Genomic DNA, 22,499 nt, shown 5'->3' with positions numbered 1-22,499 from the left:
GTCTGTGCTGACAGCTCAGAGCCTGGAGCCTGCTTCGGATTCTGTGTCTCCCTCTCTCTCTGCCCCTCCCCCACTCATGCTCTGTCTCTCAAAAACGAATAAACATTAAAAAAAATTTAAAAATGATTTCCTAGATACATGATACATGGAAGCTACATAAGAGATTTTATTCTGCATGTAACAGATGAGACAGCGAACTCCCAGGAGAGCTGCTGTAGCTCTGCCGATCAGGAAACACCAATATTTCACATTTGAAGATCACTTGTCGGCCTGATTCATCACAGATTTGGATATTTAATTGCTTTGTGCAATAATTGAAAACCTACTTCTCACATGAACCCTGATCCCTTGATGATAAATATAAATTTTACAAGAAAAATCAATATTAGTTTAATAAGAAGAATCAATAGCCTGGTGAAGTCATTGTAATACTAATTTGGAATTTTCAGGATTACTTTACACTCATTCAATAATCATTTATTGAATGAATAGGCACTAGCTTCAAAGGTGGTCGCTACATAATTGTTATTACACGAGGGTATCTCGCCATGCAGGGGGAGAGATGCTGAGAAATGGCCAGATATTTCATTAGAATCTCTCCTACCACTTCAGATCCTGTAGACAGACTATGACCAGTGAACTATTGGGACGACTCTGGCAAGGCCTATTTTTCCAGCTTGGACTAGACATCTTTTTATTATATTATTAAAGTGCTTCCACTCACTGCCACAGTTGGCATCTCAGGGCCTATGAGAGGTCATGAGCAAAAGCAGAAAATGCGACTTCATCTGTGTTAGACATATAAGAAAATCTACCAACGTATTGCAAAGGAAATAACTTTTGAATAAGAAAGACTAAGAAGCATTGGCTGAACACCTGTATTAATGCTGTAGACCAGGTCAGGGAAAAAAAAACTTAGTAAAAGTTGACTGTTCAAAAAAATGCTATGAAGTGCCTTGAGGTCTACCTCGAATTTTGCTGTCGTGATCAGCGCTGTCTGTGAGTTATCTGTAGCCCAGGAATTACCAGACACTATCATATTTGCATTTACTCAACTGACTTAAATGCATTGTTAGTCAGGAATGCCAAAGTGAAAATATTAGGACCTTGGAGTCGGATTTAACTAGTGTTCAATCCTGGCTCTGATACAAGGCAAATTATTTACCAACTCTGTCTCCATTTTTTCGCTTGTCAAATGGAATAGTACCTATCCCATAGAGTACTTGTGATGATTAAATAGAATAGCACAATACTTTTGGTGGCCGAGTGCTGAATGAGTCAAATGAATACATGTAAAGCCCCACGTCCAGTTCAAACATGTGGACAATAAATGTTGGTCTCTGTTCCCTTCACATCTCTCTGCATGTGCTACAATTTCTACTGACTCCGTGCTTTTTCAGAAAATGATCTAAGAATGAGCCGACGCATCTAATTGGGTACCCCTGATCTCGGCTTAGAGGTTTTGCAAAGCTCAGCTCTGATATTGGGAAACTGAGTGACTATGAGCCTCAGTCTGTAAAATACAATCTCCCTTATGGAACTGATATGAGAATGACATGAATTAATGTATTTAGAGCATCTAGCATATAGTAAGCCCTTTTAAATGGTTTATATTGATAAAATGTTTTTATTGAGATATATTTGATGTACAACATTTTTTAAAGTTTAAGGTATACAACATACTGATTTGATGGATTTATATTGCAGGATGATTGCCATTGTAGCATTAGCTAACTTCTCTATCCCATCGCATAACTATCATCTCTCCTAATGTTGGAAACAATTAAGACCTAATCTTAGCAAGTTTAAGGTTTATGATTCAGTTTTGTTGTCTGCAATCAATGTGCTATACATTAGGTCCTTAGGGTATAATTACCTACTAGTTGCAAGTAGGTATCCTTCCATATCTCTCCTATTCTTCCACCCCTGGTAAGCACCATTTTACTCTCTGCTTTCATGATTATGTTTTGTCTTGTTTTGGATTACACATATAAGAGATATCACACAGTATTTGTCTTTGATTATCTTGTTGTATAATGTCACCAGGAATATTAGCTCAACATAAACAAAAGACAACTAGGTTATTGCAAAGAGCAACATTTTTTTTTTTAATGTTTACTCATCCTTGAGAGAGAGAGAGAGACAGAGTGTGAGCAGGGGAGGGGTAGAGAGAGCTGGAGAGACAGAATCCGAAGCTGACTCCAGGTTCCAAGCTGTCAGTATAGAGCCAGATGCGGGGCTTGAACTCACGAACTGTGAGACCATGACCTGAGCTGAAGTTGGATGCCGAACCAACTGAGCCACCCAGGAGCCCCCAAAGAGCAACATTTTGAAGCCAGAAGTCAAAATCTTAGTTTCACCTTTACACCTGTTACATTTCTAAATCAAGGTGATTAATTTACTAAACCTTAGTTTCCTGTTTATAAAATTAGGTTAGTATTACCCACCTGTCCAGCCTATTTTATAGGGACAAACTAAATGAGATTGTGTAAGTCAGATGACAACCATGTTTTGAGCAATGTTATCATCCAAGGAAATGTTGTCTTTACAATCTACCCATGTTGTAAGAAAATAATTTATTAAATAATTATGCACTGTTTTTAAACTCTGAAGAGCTGAATTACATGTGCACTCAATCTCATAACCACCAGATCAGGAAGACAAACATGGAGGTCTTCAACTATGATTCAACTTATGCCTGATACCTTATTTTCCTCTTCCATTTGCAACTTTTCTTTGAATAATTACTAATTTATAAAGATTTCTTTTTAATTCTGAGGAATAAACTCAAGGCAGATTATTATTATTTTTTACTTTTTTTTCTAGCAAAATGTAATTATGTGAACCCAGTAAAGAAGCCATTTCCACAAGTAAAATATTTAAATTATTCTGTAAAAGCTTAAAATTTCAAGGGCTTTAACCTACTTAAAAGGAGTGAGTGGTGTGCTGGGATTAAGCCAAACCAATTAATTTGTGGAAAACATACTGAAGATGTTTTTCTATATGCAAGAATGAAAAGTGATAAGGCTGTGGACAGAACGTGGCTGATCTTCATGGTGAATTAATCTGAACCTTCCCGCCTTTTTCCCCTCAAATGCTCACTGCATGATTTCTTTCCAACCTCATTAACTTTAAAGTGAATGTCGTGTACAAAGAAGATAAACAGAGTTAGAAGAAAAAGGACTGAGGGAAGAGAGGCAGGTTTGCAAGGTGAAAAGACTTGTATTGATGCCTTCTATACAAAGAATTTAACTGGGTCAATTTTGGGAAATTCTTTGAATTTATTTATTATGTTTAGATCCCTTAATTTTCTATACACAAGATCTTTTCAATTGTGCTGTTGCCTGTGATATATTTTTAAAATGAGGTCTATTTCTATGATTGCCTATGAAGTTGCTATTTTTTTTTAAGCAGTGTGTCTGGACACACCCTAATTGTCCTTGTTACTATGGTTCAATTAAGTCTAGTTATGCAATCCTGAAAATTTTTTCTTTAAAAATTTTTTTTTAATGTTTGCTTTTGAGAGAGAGAGGCAGAGTGTGACCAAGGGAGAGGCAGAGAGAGGGAGGCACAGAATCTGAAGCAGGTTCCAGGCTCTGAGCTGTCAGCACAGAGCCTGACGTGGGGCTCAAACCCATGAACATGAGATCATGACCTGAGCTGAAGTCGGACACTTAACCCACTGGGCCACCCAGACGCCCCCTGGCAATTTTTTCAAATATAGCTGGAGTCATTATTCATGAGGATTTAAATAAAACCTTCCCCTTTTGTCATTAGGCCTCTGTTTTCTGTTTCCTTTCTCTTTTATCTATCTCTCTTGCTGTCTTTTTGTTAACCCTCTCATCATCTTCCAGACTAACTTACTTAAAAAAAATTCTTCCTCTTCTAGGATTAGAGTTCAGAACTGAGTAAACCTCAGTCATACATATGTATTTGAATAGATTATATCTCCAAGTAATAAACTTCTGAGCATAATTTTGGGCATGTTTTAGAGTCTTGCACGTATGTGTGTTTGTCTCTGAAGTGAAAGAACTGGACAGACCATCTCCATGTTTTCATATGCTCTTTTCAAAAGTGATTTTCTGAGAATTCAAACAATTTTAAAAGATACTGAGAGGGATGATTAATTTTATGTGTCAGCTGGGCTACCTTACGATGACCAGTTGTTTGGTTAAACACTAGCCTGGATGCTGCTATGAAGGTATTTTACAGGTCTGATTAACATTTATTGTCAGCTTACTTTAGGAGAGGAGATTGTCATTGGCAATGTGGATGAGCCTCTGTAATCAGGTCTTAAGAGCCCAAACGTAGGTTTCCCAGAGAAGAATGAATTCTGCCTCAAGATTATGACACAGGACTCTTGCCTGACTTTTCAGCCTACTTGCCTGCCTTCGACTTTGGACTTAACAGTCCTCACAATCACATAAGTAAATTCCTTAAAATAAATCTCTCTCTCTATGTATTTATCTGTCCCCTTTTCCCTATATCTCTGTCTCTCTCTCTTTCTTTATATATACATATATATATTAATATTATGTATTAAATACCATATATAATTGAAATGAGGTCTATTTCTATGATTGCCCATGAAGGCAAGAATAAATCTGTAATTGGTTCTATTTCTTAGGAGAGCCCTGAACTGACTGATGCACGGAGGCATACATCATAATATTCTATAGTTTTCATTAAAATCGGCTATTTCATCGGATTGATCTTTTCCAGGGTCTCTGGCTTTTTCAAGAAGGAAGCTCTAGCTAGACATGTAATTCACAAAACTCTCTGCATGGAAGGAAACATTCCTTTACAAGAAATTGGCAAGCAGCCTGGCTGCGTCCAGTACCCCCAGCTCCACCATGTAGTTTGGGGCTGGGTCTCAGTGTGTCTGCAGTTGAAAATGAGGTGGGTGCTGTTCAAGACGCTCTACCAGGTACCTGAACAGACCACGCCTCCGCTCCTTGCAGCCTTCACACACTTCACTGTCCCCTGAATATTATGGACTTTCTCCCCACTTACGGCTTCCGTCTCTAATAGTAAGTTAGAGATTTCTTTTGTTATCCTTCTAATCTTGAAATATCATGAAGTAAGCAAACAACTACATTGTTGTGGTGAAACTATGGACAGTAAAACACTTCAGTTCGGTTATTCAACATGACGTTTTTCTTCGTTTGTTCAGCCTGTTATAACAAAGCACTATAGACTTGGTGGCTTATGTAAACGACAGAAATTGATTTCTCACAGTTCTAAACCCTGGAAGAGTGAGATGAGGATGCCAGGATGGTCAGCTTTGGGTTAGTATTCTCTTCCAGGTTTCAGACTGCTGACTTCTCACTGTATCCTCACGGGATGAAAAGAGCAGCGAGAGAGGAATCACGCTCTCTTGTGCCTTTTTATTAAGGGTGCTAATATTATTCACGAGGACTTCACCCTAATTACCTCTTACAGGCCCCATCTCCTAATAGCATCACATTATTAGGGGTTAGAATCTCAACAAATAAATTTTGGGGGACACAAACATTCAGTCCATAACAACGTTTACACTCAATTCATCGGGAAAATAGTACTATGACTATCATATGACTGTATATTGGTAAATTTGGTAGAAGTAGGAGATTATTGGAATTCAATTTACTTAGGTTAGCATAGCTGGTAAGAAGCAATGCCAGGAGTTAAGGCCTGGATCTGTCGGACTCCAAAACGAATAAACCTTTCTGAAATCAGTAAAAATTGATTTCTGGAAAATGTTAGGTTAGGCCAGTGGCTCTCAAAGTGAGGTCCCAGAATGAGTACCACCTGGTTAACTTATAATTCCAAAATGTTAGCTAACCTAATGTTCTCCACTTACATCCTTTTTTAAAAAAAAAATTTTTTTAGTGTTTTATTTATTTTTGAGACAGGGAGAGACAGAGCATGAACAGGGGAGGGTCAGAGAGAGGGAGACACAGAATCTGAAACAGGCTCCAGGCTCTGAGCTGTCAGCACAGAGCCCGACGCGGGGCTCGAACTCACGGACCGCGAGATCATGACCTGAGCTGAAGTCGGCCGCTTAACCGACTGAGCCACCCAGGCACCCCTCCACTTACATCCTTTACTCTCCTGCCTTACACAAGTAGATCCTTGACTTTGTGTTTACTATAATGGATGAAAAATAATTCAGTGCTAAAAATAGAAGACAAAATGTCTCTCCAAATTTGAATCCATTACAGACTTATACAATAGTAACTTTTGAGGAAAACTTAACATGTAGGATAAGAGGTCAGGCTGACCCTTCTCTCTCCCCTCAGAAAAAAATTATCTTCCTGGAACCAGGGCTGGGTGAAGCAGGATGCCATGAGCAGAGATGTGTGGGAAGTGACAAGAGTAGACCCTGAAGAGGAAAGGATTGAGTAGGGGCTAGTCTCACAGAGGTCATTTGCCACAGCTTTAAAATAGAAAAGGGATTCTTGTCCACTGGGCCTAGTGAAGACAGGGCAGTGTAGATAGGAAGGGAGGGGGGACCTCCAGAGGCAGTAACTGTGGAAGCAGATGAGAGAGTTAGGTGGGGTGAAGAATTCCTCAGTCCAGGCAAGCCTGGTAGGATGACTCAAACCTAGGAGGTCAGACTCCTTCATGCCCTGACACCAACTCTGTCTTCCCATCCATCCATCCTCACCAGGTTAGACACATCCCTGGAGAAGGGAAAACCTAGAATTTACTGTGATTCATTTTCCGTCATTTCAGTGAAATGTGACTCAACATAGAAATGAAATTGAGTAATAGTTTATAAAGTCATGTTTTTTTTTAAACTTTATTTTGAAGTTATTTTATAAAGTCATGTTTTTTTTTAAACTTTATTTTGAAGTTATTTCAAACCTATAGAAAACTTGCAAGAATAGTTCAAAGAACTCCCTCATCATATTTTCTCAGATTCAGTCTGTGTTTTATCAGCCTTTCTTGCTCTATGTATACATCCACTGTCATTTGTCGAACCATTTGAGAGCAAATTGCAATTGTGATGCCCCATTACCTCTAAATATTCCAATATCTACTTCTCCAACACAGGGACACTCTCTTACAGAACCTTCACACTGACCCCCATATTAGGAAATCAACAATGAAAAAATACTATCTTCCAATCTACAGACAGCATTTAAATTTCACCAATGTCTCCAACAATGTTGCTTTTTCCTTTGTGATCTAGAAACCTGTGTTTCCTTTAGTTGTCATATCCTTTCAGTTTTGTTGAGTCTGGAAAAATTCCTCAATGTTTCCTGGCCTCTTAGGACTTTGATAATCTGATCCTCAACATGAGTCCAAATGATGCTTTCTCTTAACTGTAGTCAAGCCTTGCATTCTTGGAAGAAATAGCACAGTGCTCTTCTCAATTCTTGAGAATGTAGGCATATCAATGAAGGTGTCCTACCACTGGTGATATTAATCACTTGGTCAAGACAGAATATTCCAGGAATCTCTACTTTCCCCTTTGTAATTTATTAGTTTTCTGCAAGGAGAAATTCTGCTATTACATTACTGACTTGTTACTTACCAAAATGTCGACCAGCCTTAGCATCCATTGATGACTTTCTCCTGAATTAGCCATCAATCTATAATGGTTGTCAAATGGGTGATATTCTAATTGTCTTCATTTATTAGTTATCATTCTATTGTAGTAGAGAGATTTTCCTTTTTATTAATTATTACTTGTTTATATTATATGGATTTTATTTTTATTTTATTATTTTCCACCTTATTATATATGGAATTACAAATTCCTATTTTGTTCAGTGAGTTAGAAATCCATTACTCTTGTTATTTATTCTGATGTAAATTGTAATAGATGTGGCCCCTTCAAAAGAACTCATTTGTTTTTGTATTTTTTTACTCTTTGGCATAATGAGATGTCTGAGGCTTATCTGGTTTTTGCCTCCCTCTACCCCTGGAATCAGTCACTTTCCAAAAAGTTCTGATTCTTTTTTTTTTAATGTTTACTTATTTATTTTGAGAGAGAGAGAGAGAGGGAGAGAGAGAGAGAGAGAGAGAGAGCGCATGTGTGTGAGTAGGGGAGGGGCAGAGAGAGAGAGAGAGAGGGAGAGAGAGAATCCCAAGCAGGTTCCTTGCTATCAGTGCAGAGCCCCATGCAGGGCTTGAACCCATCAAACACTGAGATCACGACCTGAGCTGAAACCAAGAGTTGGTCCCTTAACCTATTGAGCCGCCCAGGTGCCACAAACTCTGATTCTTTTCAATGAAGGATGGTATTCAGAAACAAAGGTCTTAGTACTTTATGTACTAAGTACTTAGTACTTCATAGCTTTTGGGATAGCATTGCTTCAAGTACCTCTCAGAAAACAGAACTAGGAAATACATGTACATATATTCATACACCTGTATGTACGTATCTCTGTATTCTCTTTATGTATCTGAATATTGTAAAAAAATGAGTTCATGCTAGTATCTCTTATTTAAACTCTTCTGAAGACTTCTCTTCTTCTCTGTCCATGTTTGTAAATCCCTTCTCTGACAGTAAGAAATCTGCTCCCTGTTTTCTCTGTCTCTGCTTCTCCCTCTCCATACACCCGTGTAGTCGTGCACACACACACACACACACACACACACACAGAGTTATTTGCTCAATCAATTTACTACTTTGTTTATAACAATAAATCTCCCAACCATACGGGCTGCCTGTGCACCTGCCAGCTCTGTGTACCCTGCAACTCACACGACTTCCTCGGCTTCCAGCTACCTAGCTGATGTGTCTGCATTATTCTCACCCCTTCTCTGGCCTGCAGCAACCGATCCCCTGTGCTGAAAATATATTTCTGACACACCTGATTTTTATGGGCACTTACATGTTCTTCTCAAAATTATTACCTGTCTGAAACCTTAAATCATGTCTCAGTTAAAAAAAATGCCTTCCTCTTGAAGCCCTTTCAGATTATCCAAGTGGGAATGGCTCCTTCCTACTTTTTGTCTTCCCCAGTCTCACCTGTGTCCTCAGGGCATTAGGTCTTTGGGAGACCATCTACCCATGGATACCGGTTGACCAGATGCTGGGTACTTCTTGCCTACATGTTTCTGGCAATTGTTTCCTGTGAAGGGTACTGGATTCAGATGAATTCTTTTTCTTTTCTGCATGTAATCTTTGAATATATTTTGTTGATGTCCTAGATCACAATAAACACTACTATTGTGTCTGTCCATTTTACTATTGCCTACATTTGCCATCCATTATGTTCTCTGTGTACTTATATATAGTCTCTGAAAGCCAGGTTCATTCAAGGGATGCAGATTTTGCCTGTTTCCCCTCATCTGGGCTAATTTTATCCCAAGTCCTGTAACCACGCATCTCAAGATCTTCATACTGTATAAAGGGCCAGTCTTTTTTGGGACTAGTAATAATTGCCTCTGTCACAGAGTGTATAGTTCTCCTAACAGTTATGAACACCCTTCACATTAAAATGTAAGGTCCTCAAGGTCAAAACTTTTGGTTTGATTTATTTTTCTTTTTTTAATGTTCTATTTTATTTTTGAGAGAAAGACAGAGCACAAGTGGGGGAGGGGCACAGATAGAGGGAGACAAAGAATCCAAAGCAGACTCCAGGCTCCGAACTGTCAGCACAGAGCCCAGCGGGGCTCAAACCTATGAACCGCGAGATCATGACCTGAGTTGAAGTCTGATGCTTAACCAATTGAACCACCCAGGCTCCCTACTGGCTTTGATTTTTATATAGTTTGTATAGAACATAAATCAAAGACTTGCTCGGGATTGGTATTCAATAGATATTTAAAAAATTTTAGCATGGAATAGACTATGCTTCTCCGACATCTCACACTGAGACAATTCCACATCTGGCTATGCATTGTAGCTATGATTTGGTTTGATGATTATTTCCAATATTATAACTCCGCTCAACCAAATGTGGTCCAGAGTAGTATAGTGTGAGACAGTAAAATTCAAGAAAACTTCTTGGAAAAAATTAAAAATAATGTATTTTTGTTGCATTCAATGTATTTATTTGCCCTACGTTTGGAACTTTCAAAGGCCTTGGATTAATGTTAAAGTAATTTTCCAGAGAAAGCCATATTTAAGGAAGAAAACATTATTGATTTCCTTTGGGATTCATTTAACAAATTAGATCATCATACATAGAATTTTATTGATCATTCACATGTTTTCCAGGCTATGGCTTGTCTTTCCGAGTACAAACTCATATGTCAGAAATATTCATTTTCACTGTAAACACTTTAAAACATAATATGGAAAATGGCAATTATTTGTAGAAAAATCACCATATGGTGAATAACTGACTTACCATTGGACAATATAGCAATACTTCAAATAAGTGTCAAACTAAAATAGTATGCTATGTACTTCATCTCTGGAGCCTACAGGTTAGCTGACGTTCAATTTTGAACATGATTTGATGTTTCTTGTTCAATTTTGTTTCCTGTGGGCTTTTTTGGCTACCTTAGTAGGAGGCATAGAGATAAATTTATACAGTACTTATAATTTGAGCTCTGTGTTCACACTATTTTCACTCCTGTTTTTAAGGCATTTTTTCTTAAAAAAACGAATATCCGGTTATAGCTTGCACAGAGAGGCTCTTAGTTGCTATTTGGTTAGTCAATGTATTTCAACAAAAAGACTTTCTCATGCCCAAATGACTGATAAAGCAGCCTCTTCATTAATCCAGTGTTCTATCCACTTAAATACTCATATACAATGGGAATTTGGCCACCATCAAGTTCTCATTTCCATGAATTGTTCACTTAATAAGAACTTGACATGAGATGGGTGATTAGGCTTTCTTGGGTTTCACTTTTGTTCCTTTCTTCTTGTTCACTCTCTTTTCCATTTGTGAAATGCATTCTTGTTTCAAGATCCTTGAGCACACAAGAGAAACTGCTCATTAGCTCTTTATGTCTTTTCAATGGAAACAGCAAGATTTTTGCTGATGTTTTCATTGAGTTTGTTTTCAAAATGTAGAACATGGCAAAATCTTTAAGAAGAAAGAAGAACTTCAGTGTTTTTTTTTTTACAAGCACTGTTGCCATGAATGAATGCCAAACATCCGAAAGAACACATGAAACCAAAAATCTGAAATAAAATCTTTTACTTTATGCCAACTGGTATAACATAATCCTGCATGTTGACAGTGAACCAAATTTGCTCTGTAGGATCCTTTAAAAGTGGAAGGGTCTTCATTGTCCCTATTTTGGTGTGGGAAGTCAGATTTAGTTACTATGATTGCTCCCTTCTCTGCCTAGATCAGGCGTCTCCACCATTGGGCTATTTCAGAATTTGTTTATTAGAGCATATGAACAGAAACTGATAACAACCCAGAGTTGGATTTGACTCACTATGGAATAAGCTGTCAATAAATATTTGTTGGATTGAAATTGCCTTGTGAGGCACTGATGAGAAATCATCAGATATTGATGATGTCTGCTGACCTTTTATCATAGCCACTTTCAAGTCAGACATCAAGCCTACTTTCCATTCGCAGTCTGGAGAACCTATTATCCTTAAAGGCTTTGTTTGCAAAAATACATTATCAGAAAAGCAAAATATGCTGTTAGAAAGATACTGTGTTTACACAGAGCTTAGAAAACTATTTTACCCAGTAGTAAGAAATAAAACCAGTTATGTCTCCTCTTCCCTTATAATGTAAGACACTGCAAATTTCTAGGTCTCAAAAACTATAATAAATGTGCCCCAGGGAAACCATAATGTCTCTAAAATTCACATATGTATTCTCAACAGAAAAATTTGCATTTGATTCATTATGTTGGAACATCCATTCCATGTTTTCTTGAAAAATAAAATTTACATACTGTACCTAGAAGGCTCAAGTACTGAATGTGATTTTAAATTCAGTATATGTTTCAAGGCAAAACACTCACAGTTGGAGTTAGAAATCCTGTTTTACTTGAAGGTTTTAATACAGGTTGAACTGAAAACAGAAATTATAGGATATGTCTTATCAGAATTGGGTTCAATATTACAAAAAACTAATTGCCTTAAAGGCTTCCCACTATCCCAATACAGAAATTAATACGGCAGGGCCCTTGTTTATAACACAATATAGGTTTTGACAGCTAATAGCCCTTATTAGTTAAAACCCACTCATCTTCCTTTCCTAAATCACAGTTCATTTCCAACTTAGTACAAATTCTGAAGAATGAAATGAGACATTATTTTTAGGACATTGTTCCAGTGTGGTAGTCATTTAAGAAACTTGTTGTGGGGCACCTGGGTGGCTCTGTCCATTAAGCATTCCACTGTTTGATTCTGGCTCAGGTCATGGCCTGATGGTTTGTAGGCTGGTTGAGCCTGGCGGGGGCTCTGTGCTGGCAGCTTGGAGCCTGCTTGGGATTCTCTCTCTCGCTCTCTCTCTCTCTCTCTCTCTCTCTGTTCTTCCCCTGCTCGCAAATAAGTATTAAAAAAATAAATTAATTAATTAAATTAAATTAAAAACAGAGGTTTGTTGCACAGTTGAATTGGTGGCCGGAACAGGAGCGGAGGGCCGAGAGCTCTGGGCAGCCCCACTTCCCCCCGCAGGCCTAGTTAGTTATCCGCACACCCGGGAGGAGCGGGGCCACGGCAGGCGCGGGTCACCATCACGATACACCCGGTCAGCGAGGCGGAGCCCGGCAGCCCCACCTCGCGGCCTCAGCGCTGGGACACTAGGCCCCGCACTACACTACCCGCTGCGGCGCTGGGAGCGGTGGCGGGAGCCTCGCTATGCGGGTTCCTGTGGCGGGAACTACGGGCTTACCTGGAGGGAGAGTTGGGGAACCCGAAAATGGCTCAAGGTAACAAACGGATATGGTCTCATCAACAGGAATGCCACCGAGGAAGATGGATTTGTAGAGCAGAGGGCCCCAAAGAACAGCCCCAGGGAAGCACCTTCGCAGGGCAGGACTTGAAGTTGTGGGCGCAGCGGGGGCGGGGCAGCCCATGCTGCGGGTGCAGTTCCAGGGCAAGGCAGGAAACGTGCAGCCGACCGGAAGCGTCACAGACGCCGGCCACCTTGCGGGGGATACGGGCGCCATTACCTGCACCAGTTACCGGCAGAAAGATGAGAGGAGCGAGAGTGGGAAAGTGAGGGACTGGAGGCCAGACCCGACAGCGCCGCCCTACCCCCCGAGTGCCAGCCCAGCGCTCGGGCCCTCCAGTGCGGGGAGAAGTGATGCGCGGTGCGGACAGCAGGGCGCAGCCGAGCCAGGTGGAATCGGCCCCCGAGGCCCTAGACCACGGTTCTGCAGGGGCCCTGCTGACCGAAGAGCCTAGGGACAAAGGCAGTGAACGCGACAAGCAATGTCAAGGCGACGAGACCAAGGAGAGGAGATAGCACGGACTTGAACAGCCACCTCCTCATCAGTACCAACACCTCTTCACTTACCACACCCGAGGCCCAGAACACCCCAAACCGCAAGAAGGCAAAAAGACAAAAGCAGCCTCCACGGGAGAAAATTCCTCGGCTCCAGATGCTAAGCAAGGTGGGGCTGAAGTTTTTATGTTGTTTCGAGTCTGGGCAAGTTGCGATTGTTTTCTTTTTCTTTTTTTCTTTCTCTCTCTCTCTTTTTTCTTAAAGAACCACACTTTTAATTTGTAATAAAAATTTACAACTTGATTTTTTTTCCCCAAAATGTCAACCAAGTACAAGCACCTGTTAACAAAGATCTTCAATTAAAAAAGAAAGAGAGAGAGAGAAGAACCTCCTACTTTGGAAAGGGGAAACATTTGGACAAAGTCTCAAGTTTCTTACGTGACACAAAGGAGTTACAAGACATAAAATTAGGATAACCTCGAAAGGTTTGTTCCAAATAACAAATTTCATGTCTGTGGAATGTTTTACTTGTCTAAATGTGAGAATCAGGAAGAATGATGTTTTATAATAAAGGGTAATAGATATTAACTGGTAATATTCCCTAGATACTGGAATGAATTTCTCCATTGTACCCAGAAAGTCAGAATTTGTTTATTGATATTTTCCTCTTTCTAAGTGTTTCGCTTTTAATTATTTCTTGATCCTTCACTGCCTGATATCACAGTGGAGGAAATAATAAACTCAAAAAGGCGGGCTTTGTTTATGAGTGACCACATGGAATAGGAAAAAGGACATAAAACCAGTAGATCTAAGGTCTAGTCTTAATTCCTTTTCTTATTCTTAATATAGTGTGGAACAAGTCGTGTCAACCATTTGAGTCTCAGTTTTCTTTTTACGGATGGGAGGATTGGGAAAAGTAAGCTCCAGTAACCATTCTTGCTTTAAAATTGGATAAATTGTGTTTATCACCATTATTTTTGCACCGAAGAGTCACCAATACATTCCAAATGAAATTAAAACATAGATTTATCCTATGCTTTAAGAAAGACATCATGCTGAGTATTAGTGAAGAGGAAATAAAGGTTGGAATTAAATTTATTGTTTGTCTTCACGACCCAAAGCTTCAAATACTACTGAGGTTATCTGCGTGACCCATCTGAGCGATGGGAACACAGCCTTCCTGTTAGCCAGTGGAAAAAGACTTCTGTCAACCCATGCTGCTTGCTCAAGAGTGCTGGCTCTTGCCTAGCTCACTTGTCTCCTCTACTTAATACATCACATTCACTTTCTCATTCCGTTCGTGTTATTGGATTCACTCTCGCCTCACTCTTCTTGGTTGCTACTTGATTTCTAAGTGCTGTTGCCTAAGCATCAACAGTATGAACTCTGCCTGTATCCTACCTAAGTCTTGAGTGTCAGAGGGTAGATAGAACATTGAGATCCTTGGAGACGGGGGTTTAAGTAACTCTAAGGTATTATTATTGATAGGTCATTCAGCTTGGAAAAAAAAAAACAGATGACTACTTTAGATTTTTGTATGTGTTAGTGACATATTTAGAGTGATTGAAATGACATTTACGTTTGACTAATCCCGAGGATCTGGCCTTAGGGAGTGTTTGGAAAAGAGCATAGTTTGTTTAATTGAAATTTCTCTGCCTGTTATGCTTTCCCGTGTCGCAGCAACTAAGTTTACATTCAGTGGTGGTTGTTGAGCTTAGAAGAAACAAAATGTTTGAGGCTTCGCGGTATGCACGTGACTGTGAACATCAGGCTGCCAAAGCAGCTACAGCATCGTATGCAGACCCTGACTTGTGTAGGAAGAACTGCCAGACAAAAAGAGAATTATTTAAAGTCTCAGGGTTTCTCTCTTTAGTTCTTCTTTGCCTCAAGGGAAAGAAGCGGATGTAAAGACATCTGGAAAGCTTTCATAAAGTGAGATTTTACTTATCTACCTCTGGGTAGATAGGTTTAATTTCCAAACTCTTTAACTGTAAGGGGAATACATTTGCTCATCACTCTATGGAGTATTGCAGGAGAGAGAGAGGGCAAGACCTATTACAAATAACAGCCCAGTGCGGCTGAATCTTCCACATGTTGAAATTGAAGATTTTTTCAACTGGAGAATGCAAGGGCACCTAAGAGACTTATTTATGTAGTAGTGGTGATTAAACCTAAGCCCTCTGGTCCATTCTGTAGTGTGAATTGGAGACCAATTTTGGTTTTTCCATCTGGATCTCTTTGTTGTGATAGATCGTTGACACAACTTTAATACAAGGAAAGAATATGTTTTTTTTAATGTTTATTTTTTATTTTTGAGAGATAGAGACAGATAGAGCATGAGTGGGGGAGGAGCAGAGAAAGAGGGAGGCACAGAATCAGAAGCGGGCTCTAGGCTCTGAGCTGTCAGCACAGAGCCTGACTCTGGGCTCGAAAGCACAAACCGTGAGATCGTGACCTGAGCCAAAGTTGGCCACTTAACCAACAAAGCCACCCAGACGCCCCAAGAATATGTTTTTAAAAAAACGCAACAACAACAAAAAAGACTGAAATGGGATTAGCAATTGGGACATTGGAATAAGGGTCCCTCTTCTTTTTTAGGTTTTCACTCCTTTGTTGCATCTGAAGATTTTACTTTTGTGCTGACATGGGAATTTGTGCTTGGTTTTGTGTGTCTTTTCTTTGATTGATGGTCTCAAGCTTTAGTGTGTTTGCAACTGAATTACAGCTTTATTTATAGAGATTTGTGTGCTGAGAATATTGGACTACATTAGATTCTCAAAACACTGATGTAAGAGAGAAAGAGCAGAAAGTGTGAGAACAAATTTCTTTGATAAACAGACATGACTGTCACTAAGCAGTTTCAAAGAGAAGGAAGAGGCTTTAGTTGTTGAGTCCCACACCTTGCATGTTGGCTCCTACTGTTCAGAGGAGGAGTGGCTGACAATAACTGGAGAAAGCTTAGAAATGTATGCATGGGAGGGGTTGCCTGGGTGGCTCAGTCGTTTAAGTGTCCGACTTCGGCTCAGGTCGTGATCTCACAGTTTGTGAGTTCGAGGCCCACGTCAGACTCTGTGCTGACAGCTCAGAGCCTGGAGCCTGCTTCACTTTCTGTATCTCCCTCTCTCTCTGCCCCTCCCCCGCCCTCTCTCACTCTCAAAAATAAATAAACATAAAAAAGAGAAATGTGTGCATGGGATTTTAGATAGTTTTTAAAGCATGTTAAAAGATAAGTTATTTAAGAAGAACACAGGTTGCAAAACAATCTGAATATGAATTTTAATGTAGTGCAAATGATCTGGAAATTGTAGTCTGTTATAAACTTTTCTGAAAATATATATTTATCTGAAACTAATTCCCCAACTTCCATTCTGATATAGGTTTTGGTCATTCTACTCAGAATTACTGTTATTGGTTCTCTAATTACATGTAAATAATAAAAGGAAGGTGCAAAACTGCAAAACCTTACAGCTTGAGTGTCTAAAATGTTCTGGGTTGTTCTAATGGGAAGGATATGGAGTGCCATAAACAAGCATTTATTGGCTTGGTCTCTGTGCTTTTGATCGAATTCCTTATTTTCTTTAGGAAGACTTTGTGTCTTTCTGCTTGTTTGTTAGTTTTCTTTTGTTACTGGGGTTTTGGTTGTGGAGAAGGAGGGAAAATTTAAAAAGATTAAATTAAATTTAAATTTAAAAGTTTACTCTGTAGGACATCAAGTTTTGAAGAAGCCATATCATTTAGGAGTTTCTTGATGGGTTGTCCTCAAGAATTCCTGAATTTAGAGATCCATTTCAGGTTAACTCCACTATTCTAAAAGTGGTTTGCATTCATTTGTTTCATTTCTTTTGATTTTAATTTTCTGTGGTATGTATACACTTCGCATAGTTAACAATTCATGGTTCCTTTACTATTTACACGGACTGCAGTACATAGGAGTCTATGTTCTCATGGTGGAACTATTTCCAGATGGCCTATAAATTGTCATTTGCCATAATGGTATTTTTTTTTCTAATATGAGGCTAGCAAGAGCCTAAAAGTAGATGGAAATACACAACACGTAAGTCTTTAGGCACTCGTACTTTGGGTAGCTATCTCATCCTGCTTCCTCAAAGATGATTCACAGACTTATCTAGGAGGGATGGTAGAAAAGCAAAAAATAGAAATAGTAATCTTTGAGAAGAAAAAAGATAAAGGTTGTCTAACATATAGAGGTTCTTGCAATTTCTCCATGGCATGCCAGTAGAAAAAAATGGAAGAGGGGCCATTGGGTGGTTCAGTTGGTTAAGTGTCTGACCTCAGATCAGGTCATGATCTCACGGTTCATGAGTTGTGCTGACAGCTCAGAGCCTGGAACCTGCTTCAGATTCTTTGTCTCCTTCTCTCTCTCTGCCTCTCCCTGATCACATTCTGTCTCTCTCTCAAAAATAAATCAACATTAAAAAATTTTTTAAAAATGGAAAAAAGAACATCTAGAAGAAAAAGAAAATACATACAAGACCTCTTATTTGGCCTCTACAGGTGGCTTTTGTCTCCAAACTCCTTAATTATAACAAGAATTATCTAAGTTAATCTACGTTCAACATTGATGGTGGAGAAAAGGCCATTCACTTCTAGTTTTAGATGTATAAAACCATTTACTTACTTTTTTCTCGTCTTTCCTTAAACCTAAATATAATTTTGACTTTCATATGTAATTTTTTGTTTCATTATAAAAAAGAGCACATAATGTATATGAAATGAGTTGCTCTTCATTTTAACTGGTGCTGTCACATTATTTTACGTTTTTTAGTTAACACATCAATGATATATGTTTTGGTTTTTTATTACATAGAAATTACAAATTACTTTTTAAATGATGTGCTCATAATGTAGCCTAGGCTGTTCTGTGGCATGTCAAAATTCATCTAAATAAAGTTTAAAAGTTGAAAAGAATACTTGTTATAAGGCATTTGCAACCAGTTATGAAGACTTTGAGAATGTTGTCTCATAGAGACACATGTGTGGTGACAATACTAGAGGTGACAGAGAATAACATATATCTAGTCATTTAAAGGAGGTAGTCCCATTGATTCTAGATAGGTCTTTTCTCTGTTAAATTGTTTTCCCCTTCATAATAAATTTTGTAGATTATATTGCTATTTTTATTTATTTTCATAGATGACAGTATGGCCACACATCTCACTTAGAATGTCCATGCTTATGAAAGTATATATCACTACATTTTGAAGAGGAGTGAGCTCTGTTTTTCAAGGTAATCTTTTGGACTGTTCTCCCTGCAACAATCAATTTATACCGCCAGGGGTCAGCCTTCATGAACAGATGTCCATATATATCACTCAGGTGTCCAGTTTCAGGACGGTGTTACGATTTGATTTCATGCAATGCTTTTTCACTTGGGGATAGAAGAATCTCCTTGGATACTTACATGGTAATATACAGCTTCTTGCAGTTTGAGTTTTCTAGCTGCACTCTTGACAGGACATTTCTCAAGGGATTTCAGTATATAGCTTAACTGTTCTTTTCCCTTAGCTGTCTCTTTTCTCTTCTGTCTGATGTGGATTCAGAGCCTTCATCTAAAATTTAATATGCAGGGGCAGGAGGATGGCGGACCACAGCAGAATCATAGGTCAGGGTCTTCCCAAAACCTTTATGAATGGGACTGAAGATGACAGTTGCTCACAGAATGCCTGCGTTTGGGGTGTGACATGTGGGAGCCATACATGTGGGAGCCATATATGAGAGTGGCATAACTATAATGCCTTATCTAACTGCCAGTTTCTCTTTTTCTTCTTGTTTCCTCTGCTTCTGGGAGATAGCGAGGTCCTTTTTGCCCACTACACTGTAAGGTCTTAGCCAGGGGCTGTATGTGTGTTTTGTTTTTTTTTCCTAGTACTTATCATAATGTTTCACATGTAGTTGACACTGATGGTGCTTTTTGAGCTGTTCTGAACAGAACTCAGTAAATACTGATATACCAGAATGACCTACTGTATGGCTATTTTTATTGGTAAAGAAATATTAAACATCATTGGAAATACCCACATAGTGATACCCCAGAATATAATGATCTATTGTTCTTTTTCTTTATGCAAAAGGAGAAGGCACATGGTTTATAAGTAATTGGGACAAGTTGGAGCTTTTATCAAACTAATAATTGTTCTGAGTGGAGAAAAATTTTTAGACAGAACTCAAAGAAATATTGCATGTTCTTCCCTGAGGAGGGCATTTCCATTAGCTGGGAGACAACATTGTTTATTTCTCATAATAAATGTCTTTTCTATTTGTTCTGTATCATGTTAAGTTTAACACCATACCGGACCATATTAGAAAGTTAATTTAAAACAACTGAATCTGGCTTTCAGAATTGGGAAGGAATTTATTGTTCATCTAGCACGCATCATTGTGCTTCACAGAACACTTTTCACTTTTAAGCAGAATGAATACCAAAGTTTGTAAACAAGGGTGATGGCTTTAGTTAACTATACTCAACTATGTAATGTGTGTGTGTGTGTGTGTGTGTGTGTGTGTGTGTGTGTGATACTATACTAAATTACATGCTTGTTAGACTATGATCAAAGATCAGGTTCAACTTGTGACCACTGGGAGTCACTGTATAGCTATCACAGCTGAGGAGGACCCCCCAGAAGCCACACCAGTTTGCTGGGCAACCGGGATGATAACACACTCTTCTCTTTGCCCCAACCACTGGCATTTATCCATTTGCCAACTGATAGTCATTAAGTGCCCACAGAGAGGCGGGTGCTGTATTAAATTAGGCAATGCAGTGAGAACAAGTTGCCTGGGTGGCTAGCCACGTCTCTCCCCTGCTACTCCCACCCCCAAGCAAAGCTCTTTAAATCTCCTTCATGATTTATCCATTTTATTTATTATTATTTATACTTATTTATGAGATGTTGTCTTTCCTACCAGAGATCCTTGAGAGAGAAGTCAACATTTTTATTCTGTAATTGTTTATCACATTAACTGGCAGGCAGTAGATCCTTATTACCTGTTTGTTGGGTAACTGGATGCGATGCCAGTAATTTTTCTTGTCCTTTTGATATTGCTGTTATTTCCTCTCGACTGCACTACTACCTGCGTATTGCCATCTATTCTGCATCACGCCTTGTTCATTATCTTCTAACGCTATTGAAGTAATGAAATGGCTATAGACGAACAATTGTTTTTCACGGTCAATTATTCTTCCTCCTTCATTCTGCTGTAACAGATTATAGATTTTTATTTTTTAAATGTTTATTTATTTTTGAGAGAGCGCAAGTGGGGGAGGGGCCAAGAGAGGGGGACAGAGGATCCGAGAGGATTCCCATCGACAGCCATAAGCCCCATGTACGGGGAACTCATGAAAGGCAAGATTATGACCTGTGCCTAAGTCCGATGCTCAACCGACTGAGCCACACAGGTGCCCCTGCTCTGACAGTTTAGAAGTCTTGTTTATATCACATCAAAAATAAATGACATACTTATCAATGGCAGCATTAATTATCTCATTTTGGAATTGGGAATTAGAATTGAACCATGCATAGGAAAAGTTGTGTAGTGTTGGAAAACAACATTAGTTGCTAGAAAGAGCTCTAAATTCACAAGGGGGAAATCTGCATTTTAGTTTCAGAATTTTCACCAAGGAATAATTTCAATATTGAGGACCATACTAATTCTCACCACCTCCCTTTCTTCATTTATAAAATCCATTCAACCTCTATTAAATGCCACATGGGGACCTGGCAATGTACTAGGTGTTGGGGGAGGGGGTACAAAGATGAATTAAGCAGATGCTAGTGCTGTGAAAGGATGACACTACAGTTGTGAGTGGCAACTAGAAGTGACACATAAAACAAATTGAACTTTAAAGGAAGCACTTAAGTGCCAAATAAGTGGAAGAGACCATGGGAGTTTAGATATGTGAGTAATTTCATGTAGATTACATCTGTCGTAATTGGCTTCAGAAAATTGGATTTTGCCTTTCGTTTTGAAATATCAAGACATTCCATCCCCTGAAATGAAAAGCAGAGGATGTGTTGGGAAGAGATGTTCAGCTATGTCTTGGCAACAACGAGGAAGATTTATGTCTGAAAAGGCAAAGATGTGTAGGGGAAAGTGGGAAGAACTATTAAAGATGTAGTGAGTCCATTTTGTGAATACTTTGAATATATATGTAATCATGGGTTTGTGAACCATAGTGGATCACGCTTAAAGTTGGGTCTTGAAAGGCACACCTCATTTTATATCCGACTCGTCTTGTTAGAACAACCGGATGTTCTCTGTAGGTATGACACCGGGAGTTACCATCGCCAGTCGTTTTTTCCTGACACGGGTTCTTATTAATCACACAAGTCGAAATATTACCAGAGAGTCTTGACTCTTGCAGAAACGTTGGCATTTCATCCACAAAAGTGTTCCCTTGGCAGATGGCTGCGGCCAGGACATATGAGGCCTGAAGTTGTTCCAGTGTTGGGGCAGCTGATTTGTTACACAGAGAGCACAGAGCTCCATGTTACATCAAGGATTTTCAGTCTTCCCCATGGCTTCCGTTTGTGAAAAATATTCTGTAGGAAAACTTTCTGCCAGACCAGGAGCCACAAATGCTGAGCTTGTGTGATAAAACACTGAGACCCTTGAGGATAAATTAGAGGGAGGAAAAGTCGCTTCCTGAATTAATTAAATTACATTTGCATCTTTAAATATTTTAATCATCGGGTAACTAGAAATGTGTGCTTAGAGTATTGCTAATAATGCAATTCTTTTCTTATTCAGTTCACTCTTTTCTTACCTTTTCTCCTTCTGCTGTGTTTCAGAACTGCCAGTTTAGGGGAACAATCCTTTATTCCCATAATTGAGAACCAACCTTTATTCCCATAACTGCATAAAGACTTCTGTTCCTGTTAATGCCAATAGATTTTTTTTAGTCCCATTAAGGAAAATGGATCTTTATTTTCATGAATGTTGTAGAATGAGATGACTGGAACCTCACAGGTAATAAAGACCAGACAAGCTGATTAAATGAAGAAAACCATAAAGAAACAATTGATTTATGGTAATGATTTTTTTGTTTGTCCAAAAAAATCTCCCTAATTAATTTTTCTCTCATGGGAGTAATAGTGAAGGCACTTATAGAAAATATATATATGTGTCTTATTTCAAGCTATGAATTTTTTTTATAGGATTCCCTCA

General features: G+C 38.9%; 1 long non-coding RNA gene across 1 annotated transcript in view; it reads left to right on the top strand.

The window, feature by feature from the left end:
* The first annotated feature begins 13,103 nt into the window (after positions 1-13,103).
* Positions 13,104-22,499, top strand: part of LOC109255358 (uncharacterized) — a 129,051-nt gene continuing 119,655 nt past the window's right edge. Inside the window, exon 1 of the long non-coding RNA XR_002075195.2 lies at positions 13,104-13,482. This is a non-coding gene — a long non-coding RNA (uncharacterized LOC109255358). The remainder of the gene's footprint in view (positions 13,483-22,499) is intronic.

The sequence above is a fragment of the Panthera pardus genome, unplaced genomic scaffold (genome assembly GCF_024362965.1).
Source record: "Panthera pardus isolate Hobbes unplaced genomic scaffold, ASM2436296v1 HiC_scaffold_16, whole genome shotgun sequence".
NCBI classification, from domain to species: Eukaryota; Metazoa; Chordata; class Mammalia; order Carnivora; family Felidae; genus Panthera; species Panthera pardus.
Note: the sequence above shows the minus strand (reverse complement) of the source record. Positions and strands in the feature narration are given on the sequence as shown.